Raw genomic sequence first — 17,758 nt, 5'->3', positions numbered from 1 at the left:
CCTGAGCTGGCAATGATGAATCCCTTTGGCCTTGATGATGCCACTGCAGCAGCAATCTGAGGAGGTCACCCACCCACAGCATCCTGACCTGGTCTGATGACATAGGGGATATTAAGCAACATTTCCAAGTAGGAGAGCAGCCAGGGAGGGGAAGTGGGATGGCAGGATATCCCAGAGAACAAGTCAAATGGGGATTGATTGAAGGGTCTATGGAGGAGCAGGGGCGGAGTCGGGGGAATGGGAGAGGAGACGCTGTGTATCATTTTCTGTGTGACACCAGAGAGCAAAATAATCACACAAGATAGAATGACAGGGACATGGGAGAAGACATTTTCTGACCATCACAGAACTCTAAAACTGAGGTGGGCTGCCCTGGGAGGATTAAGCTCTTTGTCATTAGAAAGGTTCAAGAAGATGGCCATCTATCAGGGCTCTGGTAAGGGAGCCTCCCTTGTGGGAAGATCAGATAGTCATCTGGTTGTCAGACTAATGCAGGCTGGGAGCTGGACGAGAAGCAGGCCTAACCGGAGACTCTGATTCAGCAGCTCTGGGTGCAATCTGGAGAATCTCTGTCGGGAAACCACTGGACCAGATCCCTGGACTCCACAGTGGAGGGCCGAAGAAGGAGGACATTTCCTTCACATTTACATTTTATCTAAAAGGAAAAAAAAAAAAGCAGGAGCAGAAGAAGAAAGCTTACTAATATTTAGTGTCTAGTGAAGCACGCAATCTCTGTCTCATCTGAGGTGTCCCATCTGATACTGCAGTGAGCAGAAGCCCTTCAACACTGAAGCTCGCGGCCATGCCTTCCTTCGTTCATCCGCACTGGCATGTTTCCATATATTGTAGTTGATTGTGCCCAGTTAGAGAAATTTATGGACTGTGTTATCTTAAATAATAGAATTGCAAATAGCAGAAGCTTTATCATATTTTGAATGAAATGGGGAATAACGATGACAACTTTTTTGTGTCACAGAGAAGTTTGTGGGCATTCTTAGGTCAAAATAATTAAAGCATAGTCAAAATTGTACATTTTTCTTTTACAAAAAGACATGTGTCCAATTATACTGACCTCCTGTGATGACAAGTAGCTGTTGGTAGTAGGGCTCTTGGCAGAAATTTGTGAAAAACTAAACATACTCGGGGTGCCTGTCTGACTCAGTCAGTAGAGCATGCGACTCTTGATCTCAGGGTCATGGGTTCGAGACCCACGTTGGGCGTGGAGCCTATTAAAAAAACTAAATGCACTTAGTATGTTTCACTTATATAAAGTTTAGTATGAACCAGGCATTGTTCTGTTTTATATGGGTTAAGTTAATGACTCTTCATGCAGTCTTTGATGGTAGGAACTAACTCTACTTGACAGATGAGGAAACTGAGGCACAGAAGGTGAAGTGACTTCCTTAAGATCACTCAGTCAGTGAAAGAGTGGGGTTTAAGTGAAGCTTTTAATCAGTCAACTAATATAACTGACTCCTCTGAAAATAAGAAATCAGTTACTTTTTCAAAGGAACTTATGCTATGGAGAATGCATTCTAAAAATAATGGCTGGAAACGTTTGCATCATTAATGTTATTTTTGTTGCCAAAGCTGTAGAAGTTTGTAAACTTTAAAAAGCTATAACATCTCAAACTTAGGAAACATAGGAATAGAATTTCAAAACTGATTTAAAAACGAAGGATTCTGTGTATTTTGAACTCCTTTATTAAACATATAAAAATATAGTAAATTCCAATTTGTTGACAAGAACAAATGACAGAGTAGGAAAAAAACTGAAATTGACTAGCATATTTCTACAAACGCTTTCACATAATTGGTGGATGATTTAAAAAATAAGTTTCATGAGGGGAGCTCCTGGCTGGCTCAGTCAGTAGAGTATGCCACTCTTGATCTTGGGGTTGTGAGTTCGAGCCCCACGTTGGGTGTAGAGATTACTTTAAAAAGAAAAAGTTTCCATGATTTACTAAGCACGACCAGCAATGCATCATCCCCCCCGCCTGCCCCATTTGGATGGAAGTATTTTTGAGAAGCATCTTTCCAAGCAGCGGCAGTCAGAAAAGTTACACCACACCAAATCCCTGTATCACAAAGTATGAGACAAAGAAAAAATAATGACTCCTATTCAATTATATTATTCAGTAAAGAACTGTTATCAGCTGTGGCATCTGTTTAGTGAGAGCAGAATTCTTTATTCCTATTAATAAAATACAATAAAAAAGTTATTTTCAAGCATTTTATCTACATCTTATCTTTTAAACTTTTTCTTATTTTGTAGGTTTCTGTAATGATCATAATGTATTGATGTAATAGTGTATGTATATAACATATAAGGGAATCTGTAAAAATAACAGGGTGCATGTTTAAACTAAGGTGGACCCATGGTCAGCAAGCTCAGGGGCCACTGGCTGTGATGTCCTTTAAGGTCCATTCCCTAGTTTGGAATCTTTGATTCTCAGGCAAATACTGTGCTCTTATTTGGTGAGAGATAAAACCTAAGTGCTAGAAAGACACTTTCCTCCAAGGCAGGCGGCATCTCATTATCCAGCTCAGTGCCCAAATCCCAACCAAAAAAAAAAAAAAAAAAAGGGTAAAGACCCACATTTCTGAGTGAATCGGCTTGATTTAAGACCCTGAGCTATCTGTGTTTTGTACAACATCTAATGCACTGTTGATGCTTAATAAATAACAAATTGTGATATTAATAATTAAGAATTGATGTTCTTGCTCCTGTGAAATGATTTGCAGGAGAATTATTCCCCATTCACTCATAAAGAAAAATGAGAGGTAGAGACAGAGCAATAGCTTTTAAGGAAATTTAGTTCCAGCTACTTTGTGTGTGTGTGGTTTTTAGCCCCCATCTCTGGTAAATCTGATGAATAACTGAGCAAGACAGACCCAGAGCCAGTCTATGCTGCTTTCCCCTCCTTTTGTGTCCCTACCTTTAGGTAGGAATGTCTAGGTTGTTGAATTGTATGATTCTAAAGTGCTTGACAAACATTAATTAACTGGGGGGTCGTTCTTTGTTTGAAGAGAGTTATGTCTAATTGTGAATATGTCTCCAATTATCTGCTCCTTTCTTTTGAATGTGTTATTATCTAAAACGTGCAGTATCTGAGTTGCTTGTACAGTTATTTTAGTAGGTTTTTTGAAATAGGTGGCAACCATGAGAAAAGGGACATATAGTCACCTTAGGGAGAAAAATCGTAATTATTACAAACTTTAGGTTCATGTTCGTATTTGTGCATATTACATGCATCTACACACACACGCGCATGCACACACACACACACACACACACACACACACACCTTTCCTGTTACGTGCAAGCATCCTCTCTTTCAAGCCATGGATTTTGACGATAGTGATGACCCACCCTGAACTGGACTCCATTCCTTCTGAGCTAGGGGAATTGTTGAGATTTGCTTTTTAATAGCAGAAATCGGAAAAACTCTCCAGAAAAGGGAATTAATCCTCCTGCAAAAAGCAAGTGTAATTAGTCACCAGAGGCAACTGGCTCTGCATGCCAACAGAGTCCAGAAGATTGGCTGAGTGCTGTTGACTCCTTACCCTCCATGAACCCATCCTCCCACCCTACGTGGGAAGAGGGTGATGTTCGGACAGCAGCCACAGCGGACACTGGCAGTGTGGGCCTGGAGACCAGATGGGTTACAAACTGCAGGAGAGACTGGGCCTGTGTTTTGGCATAAGCAGTGCACCCTGTTAATTAGGAGCATAGCTTGGAACAGTGTCTTACCTAATTAGCCAGGGCAGGTATGTGCCTGTGCAGGGGTGGATTACAGATTTTTCTGTCGCTTGGAGAAATTTTCTATAGTAACAAAGGAACAAAATGTAAATTAATCCACAACCGCAGGATTTGTACGTATTACTCCTTTCAAAGCGAGCTTCTCAGTACGTCGCCTATCATACCTTCTAGACGTATCCGTAGCCTGTAAATACTGAAGCTGATGTCGCTCTTAACTTCATCTAGGCGCTACTCATCAGCTTTCAGAGGCAGTGTCATAGGGTGAAGGTTACAGACTTTGATGTCACACACACCCCAATTCAAATCCTGCCTCCTCCATTTATTGGCTGTGTTACACAACAGACTTCAAAATCCTCACCAGTAAGATAGGAATCACGGTACCTGTTAGGGGCTGAATTGTGTATCCCACCTCCCCCAGCCCCTGCAAATTCATACATTGAGGGACTGTGTTTGGAGACAGGGCCTCTAAAGAGGTGTTTAAGTTAGGATGAGACTATCAGGGTGGGCCCCTCATCCAGTCTGACTGATGTCCTTAAAACAATAGGAAATTGGACCCACAAAAGTGACTTTTAGGGATGCACAGGGGAGGACTGTGTGAAGAGGCACCCAAAGGGTGAACACTTGCAAGTCAAGGAGAACGGCCTAGAAAAGCCCTTTCCGTTATGGCCCTCAGAGGAAACCAGCCCGCTGGCACTCTGATGTTGGATTTGGAGCCTTCAAACCTGAGAGCAGATATATTCTGTTGTTGAGGCTGCCCAGGCTGTGCTGTTTTGTTATGGCAGCCCTAGAAGAAAACTAACACAGTGTCTGTGAGAGGGTTATCACGCAACTAAAGGAGATAATTTTTGCATGGAGTCCCTGCCTATGTCCTAACTAAATGACCACTGTCACTGTCATGCAGCTATTCAGTGAATATTATCTCCCTTCTCTTCCTCACTCAGGAAGCTGTCATTTCCCAGGATTCCTCAGCCATGCTCCGGTGATACCTGTTTGAAATCGGACTTCAGGCAAGCTGGTTCCTTCTCATGTGGCTAAGACGATACAGCCAACTGACCCTGTTTATGGAACGGTAAGCCACCTCTTCCCAAGGTATTCCTGTTCTGTATTTTTCCCGCTGGCTTTTCTCGGTCCTGGCTCAAGGAGACAGCACCTCCTCTGGGATAGGCTGCAGAGTAGGTGAATCCACCTTGTTCTTGCCCTTCACAGTCTATGAGGGAAGGGTTTTCTGCCAGTGGTGGGGATAGCTGTAAAGACAGAGTGAGGATATCTGTTGCTCTGCTGGTGCTGTTCTGTGTTTCTGCCCTTTTCTTCTTTGACGTCAAGTGCTGGGATGCCTAATGTCTCCATATTCCGTGCAAAGTCAAAGTAGATGCTACCTCAGGAACAAACACAAACACCTGTGGTGTTGCAGGTCTGGCTTCAGGGCCAAGTAAATTAGCACAGCCCCGTAGTCACAGCACTTGGCCCAATTCCAGACAGAAAGGGTTGATGACTCACAGGCCTGCTGACCTGATGGCCTCACGTCCATGCCGTCATCTGGGAAGGCTGCCTGTGCTGCCCACTGCTCTCCTCCTGGACCCACAAGGGAAGAGCTGCCGTAGTGACAGCATAGCACATGAAACCTGGGCTGGGGGATAGGGCTCTTTCTAAGATATTTAGGAGGTAAGAGATTCTTCACGCATTGAATTCAAAAGGGTTCTCTTTCCTTTATGAGCTAAGTTTGCTGACTGCAGTCATTTGTGTAGTCATTTCTTTGACCGGCATTTAGCACATGCCCACCAAGTGCAAACCACTGACGTGCTCTCTGAGGAGCATGATAATTACAGTAACAAGAATACTAATAAATGTTTTATTTTGTCATAACCACCGGTCTAGGCCCTTTATGTATTACTGTGGATTTTGTTGGTAACATTTTTGAATGTATGCTACTGTTACAGGAACTATGCTAAGCAGCTTGCCTGCACTTTATTTCTTCAAAAAAAAATTTTTTTTAATGTTTATTTTTGAGACAGAGACAGACAGAGTGAGAGAGGAGGAGGGGCAGACAGAGATGGAGACGTAAATTTCCGAAGCAGGCTCCAGGCTCTGAGCTGTCAACACAGAGCCCGATGCGGGTCTAGGGCTCACGAGCCGTGAGATCATGACCTGAGCCGAAGTCGGACATTTAACCAACTGAGCCACCCAGGTGCCCCGTGCCCTTTATTTCTTAAAGTGACTTCCTGAGGAGGGTACTCTGAACCGCATTTCACAGATGGGAAAGCTGAGGTTCAGATAATGCTGAAAGTCACATGGCTGGTAAATGCTAAAGTCAGTTGTAACAGTTACGTTGTTCTCATCCCAAAGTCTATTCTTATTCAGTTGCCCATAAAGATAGTTGAGAAGGAAACGTTCTATAATAATTGAGGTCCCTTGTGCCCTGCACTTGGAAATCATTCTCAGGGGAAACATTCTTCTTATAAACAACGTTAGCTTTCTGTGACCAAATCATGTGTCTGGTGTGATTTTCAGACTCTTGCCCTGGGTGCTGAAATATCTATCGCACACCCTGAAAGCAGCTCTTTATCGACATTTGAGAGCTGTTCCTTTGGGTGAATGCTGTGCCCAATGGGGGAATGTTGATTCCATTATGTCCCTTGCACCTTCCTGTCAGTGTGTTGATCATGTCATATTCTCTTTGGGAGTGCTCTAGAGTTCAAGTTGCCTTGAAACATGAAAGCAGGGAGAGCCAGAGCCATGGTATGTGTGAAGGTATGAGAGGTGCGCACCCCTCTGGGGATGAGCAGGCAGTGAGGTCCAAACCTGAGAGACTGACTGGTTTGTGTGGTTGGAGCTGGGGGACTTCCTGAAGCTCGAGGCAGCTCTCTTTCCAAATCCATCTAATCTCCAGCTGGATGATGGCTTACATAGAGACATTAGGGAGTAGGCAGAGCCAGGCTGCTTTGGGAATGAGATAAAACTCCATGTCTCTGGAATTTATACCTAATCATGGTCATATCTACCTATGTGCAGCCCATTTGAATGGAAATATGTTTCTGTTTAACCCAACTACAACCCACTGCTACTAATAACTAATATTAATATCATGACCATTTACAAAACACTTTTATAGGTTATCATCTCATTTGGTTATTCCGGAAAATTCTGGGGTGCATATTTTCTTTCGCTTTCCCTCTGGGGGAACTGAGACTCACATAGTGAAGTGATTTGCCCAGGGTCACCGAGCCGGGCAGTGGGACATGTGTGGAGAAGCATACCTCATCTTTGGGCAAGGCCACGGATCCTTTGGCCATATCAACCCGCCTCCTTGACCACACACTCATTACCCTTATGGAACCTGAGAATGCTGGGCTCCCAAATCACGGACCAGTTTCAATAAACAAAAAGGCTGACCTAAGTCTTTTTACTCCTTATGGGTACTCACCGTCTGTCTGAAGCCCAAATGATGGAAACACTCTCTGTCACCGGGGATGACTTTCAAGGATGTGCGGGTGGTTGAGAGCCAGCTGTGCTGCTGAATGCATTACCAGACAATGTCTGGGCTCTGGCCAGATTCCTCAGATTCCTTTTTACTGTTTGTGCATGCTGGTGGGTTTGGTGTGATTTGCTTTCAGTGGCCAGGCCTGTGGCTTTCTTTTTTTTTTTTTTCTCCTCAGGGGATGGCCCTGACCAACAGGTATGGGAGTGCCTCTGGTCGGCCTGGATGACTGTGAAGTGTAGTTTATACCCTGGAACTCCCTGGTGGCATCGGGTGAAGTCAGCTGTCTCTGGGTCTTTACCTGAGATCGCACCTTTGCCTGACTTGCTGCTAGCCAGTCCGGCTTCCCTCACCCCCTATCAGTGTTCTCTTAGAGACCTTTCTTGCCAGAACCTTTGCACATGAGTCCTTGTCTCCTACTTTGCTTCGAGGGAGCCTGGACTAAACATAAAGAAGTATGTTCCAGAATCTTCTGCTTGCCCTAGTTTTGTGTTTATTTCCATGTGTTTGACTAAGGAGTTTCAAAGTTCATCACTTGTCTGACCTTCAGTTATTTAAAATCGCTGAGGCTGTTTTTGAATCTCTAAAATGAGGGATAATAACACCTCTCCAGGCCATGGTAGGAATTTAAATTTTTTTTTTAATTTTTAAATGTTTATTTATTCTTGAGAGAGAGAGAGAGAGAGAGAGAGAGAGAGAGATCGTGAGCAGGGAAGGAACAGCGAGAGAGCGAGACAGAATCTGAAGCAGGCTCCAGGCTCCAAGCTGTCAGCACAGAGCCAGATACGGGGCTCGAACTCACAAACTGTGAGATCATGACCCCAGCTGAAGTCGGACTCTCAACCAGCTGAGCCACCAAGGCGCCCCTAATTTTGTTTTTTTAATGTTTATTTTTGAGAGAAAGAGAGAGACAGAGATAAGGTAGGTAAAGCACTTGACATAATGTTTGTAGGTGGTGTTTGGGTATTATTTCCTATTCTAATATTTTGTGTGGAAATCTCTCTAGTGGCATTCTGGGAAACATGGCCAGGAGAATGAGTCACAGTCACAGAATAATTCTACCATAGCACAGCCTGGTATCTCTGTGAATTTCATAGACTCATAGACAAAAGCCGTTTATGGCATGTAATCCGGTGTCTCAGGGCTTAGCAGACACCGATTGCAAATGCAGTCACATCAGATTAAGCCCCAAATGTCAATAGCAGTGAGCAGACCCCCATTTCACTGGCTTCTTATTGACTCAAGGAAGCCCAACCTTTATAGACTGTGCCCCTCACCCCCCGCCCCGCCTCCACGGGGTGATCACGTCCGTCCACAATTCTTCCTCAGCACTTTTTGCGGAGCCTCGACTTGGAGCTTTATGTCCCATCCTTTCCAGAGTTGCTGATCCCAGCCCTGCCACTCCGTTCTTGTTGGCACGGCTGCTGCTAGTGAAGATGGAGAGAGCCCCCCCAAGGAATGTCATTTTCAAAATGGTGCAGAACTGCTTCCCGCAAGGCCTGACATCCTCCTCATTGTGGTTTCTGTGAGTGCAAGAGGACCTTTCTTTTGTATTTTTTTGCGCTCTGCTGGGATTGGCCGTGCGATGCCGTGATTGCTGATGGAGTGCTTACAGCTGCAGAGGGCAGTGCCTGGACTCTGCAGTGGCCAGGCTCAATGATATAATATGCATAGGTGCTGGTAAAGCTGAAACCCACTGCCCTGAGTTGGATAAATCACGAGTATCGTTACTGACTGCGCCTCAAGGTCAGGGAACCTGATGGCTGCCACAGCTGATGGGCACCAAAAGAAGAGAACTCTTTCCTGTGTGTGTGTGTGTGTGTGTGTGTGTGTGTATAGAGGGCGGAGGAGGTGGAGTGAGATGCATGGGTGGGGAACAAGAAAAAGTGACAAAGGATCTATAGTGATTTCACCAGCATTTTAATATATTTTCTTAAAAATTATTTTTTTAAATGTTTATTTTTGAGAGAGACAGTGTGAGCGGGGCAGGGACAGAGAGAGACGGAGACACAAAATCCTAAGCAGGCTCCAGGCTCTGGGCTGTCAGCACAGAGCCCGTCGGGGTGGGGTGTGGGGGGGTGGGGCTTGAACTAATGAATCATGAGATCACGACCTAAGCAAAGTCAGATGCTTAACCGACTGAGTCACCCAAGCGCCCCTTAATATATTTTCAATTAACACCCAGAACGCTTTTCTCCTCGGGACAAATCTCAGGTGGCAATAAGTTCTGGAATCTGCCATCATGTATAACCATAATCACTTCACCCCTCCAAATTCCAGCCCTGTTGCTGGGTCTTACAGCACAGATAAAGCAATTACTGTATAAAACCACAAGTGACTGTGGCAGCTTCAGCCTGTAAGGAAGTAGCATCATTTCTCTCTGGAGTAAATAGCCTTTTATTTAGCAAAGATGAGGCCCCCAGGGCATGATTTGGGAGGAGGCATTGAAACAAAGAGATAGCTAAGCCAATCAGCATAAAAAATAAATACGGGTTTTGTGGGGGGAGGGGGTGGAAGAGCTGAGAAAGGAGAAGAAGGAACCAGGAGGAGTCAGGCATTCACCCAGAGTGCAGGGCGTCCGACTGCGCGACCACAACTTGTTAGACCATCACCAGGGGCCAGATGATTTTCAAAGACAAGATTAAGGTTGTTCTGTGTTTGTGTTTTGTTTTACTGCTTGCTCGGTGCAGCTAGGTAATGGCCTGAGGTAAAGCCTGTGTCCCGTGCTGTTTCTGGGAAATCAAGAGAAAGAGTTTGCTCCAGATCGGAGAACTAGAATGCAGAGCGAATAGAGCAGCCTGGAGAGACTGAGAGCTTCAATGGGGAAGGGAGAAATCAGAAGGGGAGCCTTTGGAGACTCACGGAGATATTTCGGAAGAGACTGGGTTTCCATTAACCATGAGATGGGGAGAGTGTCCGCCAATTTTATGTAATTCCCAGGAACAAGGTGACCTCAAGTGATATCTGGATAGCAACCTAAGTACCCCCTCTTGCCATCTTTTATCCACCTCAGCCCATCCAACTTGGCTGTGTGTGTCTGAATCCCACTGGTTTCTAGGTTTTAGCCCTCTCCAGAAGCCCCGCAGATCCCGAATAAGTCACTGGATACAAATGGCTAAGTGGGAGGAAAATGTGTGTAATTGATATGGTGAACAAGCAAAACTCGTGGGGGGGTAATCATAGAGCCAATTTATTTCCCCCCTACCCCCTAAACAGTGCATAAAATTTTTAGGTTGTCAAACATAATCTATATTCAGAAAGTCCAGCCTATAAAATATCAACACTCCAACCTTGACTTGAGGTCCAATCTTCTCCCTCCCCCAGTCACACTACTGGTTGGTGGGGAGGAGGGGAGCAGAGACTGGGCAGAGGTGGAGAACAGGAGCTAGAATGTGTTTCTGCCCTCCTAGGGCCAGAATATAGTAACAGAAGAAGGAGAGGTGAAGGAGAGGTGGGGAGCAGAAAAGGTCTCACGTGACTCAAACTCTCTCATGGGTTTGTGGTCTGTGGGCCTGACAGCTTTGATTCTTTGGAGAGTCCCGTCCCTGGAGGCCTTTCATCTGAAGCTCCATTGACCCAAGTGAAGGCATTTCCATTATGGCCAATTGCTCACTCCTTCTGTATCCTCCAGATATCCGGCAATATCTTTAGCTTCTCTCCACTAGGGCCTGTGTCCCCCTTTGGGAACTCTTTTGGGACAGGACCAAAGCTGTCCTGTCAAATTCACTCTTGATACAACCCACTTCTGCCCGTGGGAAACGTTTGCCCCTTTTCCCCTTGGCAAACTCTGAGAGTATAGGCTGCCTCGTGCATCCACTTATTTTTTGACTTCTTTGTCAGCTTGTTTTACATTTGAAGTGAGAGACAGATAGCCACTCATGTGTTCTCCAACTGTAGTCCTGTTAAAATCCTGTCAGCAGGCTGCAGATGAGCAACACATATTCCCCACCCTTCTAAAATGGCAGAACACAAAGGCTGCATCACCCTGTGCTCTTCAAAGGAAACCTCTTTCCCCAAGTCTGCTGAGCCCAGCTGTTTTTATGCCCTTTATATAAATGAAGAGTCTAAGAGATGTCTCACCCAATCTTGTCACCAACTCTGAAGTTTCTGCATGGAAATAGAAAACAATTTGGATTGTAGCATGTCGACTGTGTGCTGTAGCTGATAGGTTCCCTCTGATGCACCTTGGCTTCTCTTTGTAATTGGACGTTCAGTTGGGCCATCAGACATGGTGGTTTATATCTGGATTCCAATAGTATGATGGTTCAAGTTTTGTCTTTTTCCCTCGGGAGATTCTTCAATCCCAGTGACAATAAGGGGATACAGATGGTTAAAGGGAGGAAGGCTTTTTCCTCAGTCCATTTCCCAGAAGCATTTGTGGCCAAGTACCTGTCTCACTAAGCCTCCTTCTTACAATTAAGAAATGGCTGGGGAGCCTGGGTGGCTCTGTCAGTTAAGTGTCTGACTCTTGATTTCGAATCAGGTCATGATCTCGTGGTTCATGAGTTTGAGCCTACATCTGACTTCATGCTGACAGTGTGGAGCCTCCTTGGGATTCTCTCTCTGCCCCTCCCCTGTGCACTCTCTCTCTCTCAAAATAAATCAATGAACTTAAAAAAGAGGGGCGCCTGGTGGCTCAGTTGATTAAGCGACCGACTTCTGCTTAGGTCATGATCTCACTGCTTGTGAGTTTAATCCTTGCATCAAGCTCTGTGCTGACAGCTCAGAGCCAGGATCCTGCTTTGGATTTCGTCTCCATCTCTCTGCCCCTCCCCTGCTCGCACTCTGTCTGTCTGTCTGTCTCTCTCTCAAATATAAAATAAAAAACAAACCAAAACCAAAACCAAACAAACTAAAAGAAATGGCTAATGGTTCTCCTTTTTGACTCTTAGTAGAAGGGCAGCACATACTGAAGTTAAGGTACATTAGGATGTTTGTATCTGATTGGGTTTTAAAATGTTTTTCTAAATATGGTATCATGAACCTTCCATGTTAGTATCCAGCAGAGTACAGAGAAATACTGTAAAGCTTTGTAAGCATAGAGCAAGGCAGAAAGTGGTTTTTACTTCTCGCTTGCTCTTCTCTTCCTCCTACTTGGAAAATACACCTTGATTTTCATTTGCCCTGGGCTTTTCTTATACAAAGTAGTGGCCTTCATTTTGAAATTTGGAATTCGGTGTGATGCTTGGCTTAGAAGCTGTGTTCTGAAATCGGTGAAAGTTACATCAAATTACAGATTTAGCTTGTGCAGTGTGGTTGCCGGAGAACCCGGAGAAGTACACTCAGATATAGAGCCTACGCTTTGGACCATAAGTGTCCCCTGAGATGTAGCTCTCCTAAATTGGCCTACTAGGTGGAGATTAATGAGGAAGGTGGTGTGTGTACGTGTGTGTGTATGTAGCGTTTACTCACCCAATCAGTTTCAGTGAGGTAATGCAGAGAAGGCAGAAGAAGCAGCTACGAGGGAGAAAAGTGGACAATGGGCACAGATAAACTCCTGCTCCATTCAGCTGTGCAAATTAGAACATAATACTAATTTTCTTAAAAAGGTCAGGCGGACAGTTTAGTAAAACAAACACCCGACAAAATCCTCCCTGCCATCTGCTTGGAGTCTGAGGCCTTGTTTAGTTTTACCTCCCCTTGTTATTAGCCACATGACCCTAGGTTGTTTACAACCTCTCTGAGCATCCCGTTTCTGCCTCTCTGAAATGGAGGCAAACCTATCTGTCATGCCGAAGTCTCATGTAAAGGGTTCACTGTTCATGAAGTTCCCCGCACCCTGCACAGGGGGGCCTTGCCGTAAGGCATTATGGTCGAGTGACAGTTGACGTGATGGAGATCTGGAGATCTGGCACTGGGACTTCAGGGTCTTGAATCAGGTTTTCAATTTCAATTTGAACATGTGCCCACTGGCTGTATTGACACAGCAGAAAGCCAAGGGCAGATTTGACAATGATTTGTTTAATTTGATTGATGTGGATCGCAGAAGTGGGCCATTCGGTCTGCAGAATAGCTGGGCTGTAATGATCTGATATTGGCTGTCTACATTCATCAACCTAAGTGGGTAATTAGCAAAACACCATTTGACTTTGTGATGTATAGACAGTAATTGTGACTGTTTCCCAATTAAAAATCTCATCCAAAGTCGTGACTTTGGTTGTCACATCTGTGCAGATGATTTCCACATTTGTTCCTACCTCCATCTCTGAATTCCTTCTTAAAAGACTTTTATTTTTCCAGCACAGCCATCAGGCATCTTCTACACACACATTTTCCCTCATAAATCTGCCCTTCTTCTATTTCATTTCAGCAGTTCCCACCATGGTCGAGGTGAACTCTGACGTCTCCCTACCCCACACCTTCCACATTCTATTAGTGCCAGATTCTATCAGTTCTATGAAGTATCTTCAAATCTTCCCCCTCCTCTGTAATTCTACAGCCCTGCTATCCTACGACTTCATCAAGGCCCCACCTATGGTGACAAACCCTGTAATTGGCCTTCCTTTTCCTCGTTCCAATCCATCCTATACATTAATGCTCTCATCTTCCTTTTCTTCTGCTCCAAGAATCCCTGGGGGATTCTCATTGCCTGTAGGATGGAGCCCGTATTCTTCCAACTGGCGTCTTAAGCATGGCAAGGCCTGGCTCCAACCTGTCTTTCCAACTTTATCTTGTCTTACTCACCTTCATGCACACTTCTGAGCAATGGATCCCTAGTTCCCTGCCCTGACTCATGCCCTCCTAGCTACTCTGCTGTCTCACACAAGTTTTTTTCTGGAAGCTTGCTCCCCTCATTCAGCTCCCTAAACACCACTATAGGGGCTACCTAATCTTCAAGAGCTGTTCAGGTGCCACTTCCTCACTGCCCTCCTTTAGGCTTTTTGTCTCTGATCTGTACTCCACTACATGGTAACAAGACTTGTCCTACTTCCTCCTCTCTAGACTGTGAGTTCCTCCAGGGCAGGCTTTGTAACTAGTCATCTCTGTATTCAACAGGGTCTCCATATCTTGCATATAATGGTTGCTTCTTAAATAACCATTGAATAGATGAATGTCTATAAAGGAAGCAAGCTTTCCAGTCTATTTGTTTCTACTTTCTTGTGTGGAAAGCAACCACTTATTTGAATATTGGAAACTCATGTGTTTGGAATATTTTCCTCTGGGAATGCTCAATATGTTCCTATGGCTGTCTTCTTTCTGATGATGTGGGTTCTGTATCAGTGATATGTGGCACTAATTATAGGGAAGAGGAAAGGAAATTCTAGAAACTAGTTCACTGAAGAGGAAAATGAGCATAAAAATTCTTACTGTAAGTGGAATAAATAATATGTTTGCTGAGAAGGACATCTTGAAAGGCAACATTTTCTATTTTAAGAAAAATAATAATAACTTAAAAAAGTAACATCTTAGTATTTTTTTTAGGAGAAACTGAATTTGTAAGAACTGTAGAATAATCAAATCATTGAGAAATTGGGCTGGACTTTGCCTAGAATTCAGTAGCCACTGGATTTGACAGGAGAGGGAAAAATGGCTGTTGGGCTTGAGAAAAAGACTAATGGAGACAAATTACAGGAATGGTAATCATTTTAACGGAAGTTTGGAGTGATGAGGGTTCTGAGCTGATGGCCAAGAAAGAATTCTTTGGTGCAAAAAGGTGATTTTATTAATGCACGGGGACAAGACCCATGGGCAGAAAGAGTGGCACTGGGATTATGAAGACTGACTGATTATATACCTGGGAGTTGGAGGTAAAGTCAAAAGGGAGGCCTCCAGAAGGACTTTCATATGCTAAAGAAGACTAATAAAATCCCAGAGGCCTTGCTATTGTCAAGCTTAGGTTGTTTTTCCTCTAGTAAGGTATTAACTTTAGGCCAGTAGGGGGTTCCTGGAGAAGTAGTCTGTATTTGCCACAAGTATTTGTCAATGGGCTGCAGGTTATAAGGAAATTTTATTTTACCTGCCATTTCCTTCTTGCCTTCGTTCCCACATCACTATGGAGGGGAGGGTGAGATTAGGGCTCCAGGAAACTGAGTCTATAGGTTTCTGGAGATTAGACTACTGAGAAGATTGCTATTTCTTGTAATTTACTAAGACATTTGTAAACAGATGGAGACTCAGGTCCTACATGACTGTGATCTCTATCAGTTAACCATTCGTTTTCTTTTCTTTCCTTTGTTCTTGGGCAGCCAGGAGTCCCTGAGGAATATCACACATATCCCCCCTGTGGGGGTGGGTGTGCTAGCTTGTGCTTGGCCCTCAGCTTGCCTTATGATCCTTCATCAGTTTCACCCCAAGGATAGATGGAAAGTGTTTAAAAGACCATCGTGTCATATAGATGGCTAACTGCTTTTGTCACTCCCCATTGATGAGGGTTTTTTTGGGGTGATAGTGGGGTCCAGAGCCAACGGCCAAGAAAGAATTCTTGAAGACGTCTTTGGTGCAAACAGGTGATTTTACCAAAGTACAGGGACAGGGCCAGTGGGCAGGAAGAGCTGCCCCAGGACCATGAGGGGAGACTGGTTATATACTATGGGGTTGGGGCAGGTAAAGTCCAGGGGAAGTTTCCGGTGAGATTTTCATATGCTGAAGAAGACTTACAGGATAGTGGAGGCCTAGCTATTGTCTAGCCAGGTTGTTTTCCCTCTAGCAAAGCATTAGCATTAAGACTGTAGGGAGTTCCTGGAGAAGCCTTTTATTACTCTGCCAGCCTCAGGTATTCATCAATGGGCTTCTGGTTATAAGGAAATTCGGTTCTATATGGCGTTTCCTTCTGCCTTTGTTTCCTACATCACTATGGAGGGGTGATGGAGACTTAGGTCCTGCAGGACTATGAGCCCTATCAGTTAACCATTTGTTTTTCCCCCCTTTCCTTTGTTCTTGGGCAGCCAGAGTGCCTGAGGAATATCACACATATCCCACCTGGTGGGGGTGGGGGGGAGGTGTTTGCAGCCTGTCAGCTTGCCTTATGTTCCCACATCACCCATTACATTGGGGAACACAGTGAAAGAGAATATGGGCAAACCCAAGCAGTCATTTTAATGCAAAGGATAGTGTGAAGGATGGGGTGAGATTTGAGGATGGAGGCAGGATTTCATTGGGACACATTTTGTGGGAATAAAATAAAGTGAACATTTAATGGTTTATTCTTAGGCTCAACAAAAAGCCCCAACTCATTAAAATGTTCCACACTGAGATCTCTCCAGGGAATCTGAGTTGGAGCTTTCTGATGGTACGATGGGATTGGTGACGGTGACTGAAGGTGGTCCTGATAAGGGTCTTTGCTTAACATACTACTGTACACACAGTAGCTGTTAGGTTAAATGCTGTTGGGTTAAAAACCAGTATTAACTATTAAATATTCACAAAGGTTCAGATGTATATCTGCCTAGAGGCAAGAGAATGAGCTCTATGTACAGTCATTATATGCTTCAGATTTTCCAGAACATCTTTTTTTTTTTTTTTTTTTTAAGTAGGTCCCACTCCCAGCATGGAGCCCATGGTGGGGCTTGAACTCAAGGCTTGAACCTTTAGATCAAAACTGAGCTGAGCTAAGAGTTGGATGATCAACTGACTGAGCCACCCAGGCACCCCTGGAACATCTATGGTTTTAAGTAATTTTGCTATTTTCAATACATGTTTAAATGTAAGACCAAAGTTTTGTGACAAAGTTCAGAACTCAGAGAAAAGCTCTGTTGGACATTTGGTGCAGAAAATGTGGAGATTGTAATTGTGGGGGGTCTATCGAGGTCCCTTCTGTTGGGGGAATTGGTTCAGTTATAACTGATTTTATTGTCTTACAGATACTTTGTAAACTGAGATTGGGTTTGTTGGCCATACTAGGGCTAAAACTAATTTCAGGCTCTCCCCACCTCTCTTGTGTCCTCCCCACTTACTAAAACGCAAGGGCTCAGGTTAACAAGGAAATCAGAGTGTCAAGAGGAAGATCACGTAAAGGTCAACATGTCCCTATTCCCACTTTCATTTGCTCCCCAGTCTCCTGAAGGTGCCCTTGTCAAGGTCACCACCACCTCCAAGTGGCTGGATCCATTGGCCGCCTTTTACTCTGTATCTTCTCTGACTGGTCAGCAATATTTGGCACAATTGACATTACCTCCTCCTTGAACTATTTCTCCCATTTGGCTTTCAGAACGCTTGTCTCCTCCTACCTCACTGGCTGATTTCCTCAGTCTCTGTTGCTGGATCATCATCTTCTCTGTAGCCCTGAAACATCAGTGAGTCCCGCAGCTCAGGCCTTAGACCCCTTCTCTAGCTATACTTACTCTCACTTTCATGACTCAGAAACCATCTACTGACTGACGACTCCAAAATGTATGTCTCCAATCCCATTGTCTTCCTCAACTTCTGCCTTGTGTAAGCAGCTGACTGCCCCACATCTCCACTTGGATCTTTAATAGATATGTCACCATTTCCTCCGAGTTCTTACACAGAGTTCAACTATTTTTCCTTGCCTGAAAACTTTTAAGCTTCTAATTGAGCATATCTATGCTCAGAAGTATGTA

At 44.4% G+C, this 17,758-nt stretch overlaps 1 long non-coding RNA gene across 6 annotated transcripts in view; it reads left to right on the top strand.

Moving 5' to 3' along the window:
• Nucleotides 1-17,758, top strand: part of LOC144617182 (uncharacterized) — a 185,032-nt gene that overhangs the window by 58,460 nt on the left and 108,814 nt on the right. For 5 of the 6 annotated variants that reach the window (XR_013557367.2, XR_013557365.2, XR_013557368.2 and 2 more), the window contains exon 4: nucleotides 4,705-4,832. This is a non-coding gene — a long non-coding RNA (uncharacterized LOC144617182). Of the gene's footprint in view, nucleotides 1-4,704; nucleotides 4,833-8,616; nucleotides 8,764-17,758 lie in introns of all 6 variants that reach the window. The other variant, XR_013557366.2, reaches the window with a different exon arrangement.

The sequence above is a fragment of the Panthera onca genome, chromosome A1 (genome assembly GCF_046562875.1).
Source record: "Panthera onca isolate mPanOnc1 chromosome A1, mPanOnc1 haplotype 2, whole genome shotgun sequence".
NCBI classification, from domain to species: Eukaryota; Metazoa; Chordata; class Mammalia; order Carnivora; family Felidae; genus Panthera; species Panthera onca.
The sequence above is the reverse complement of the archived record's forward strand: the minus strand, read 5'-3'. Positions and strand labels throughout refer to the sequence as shown.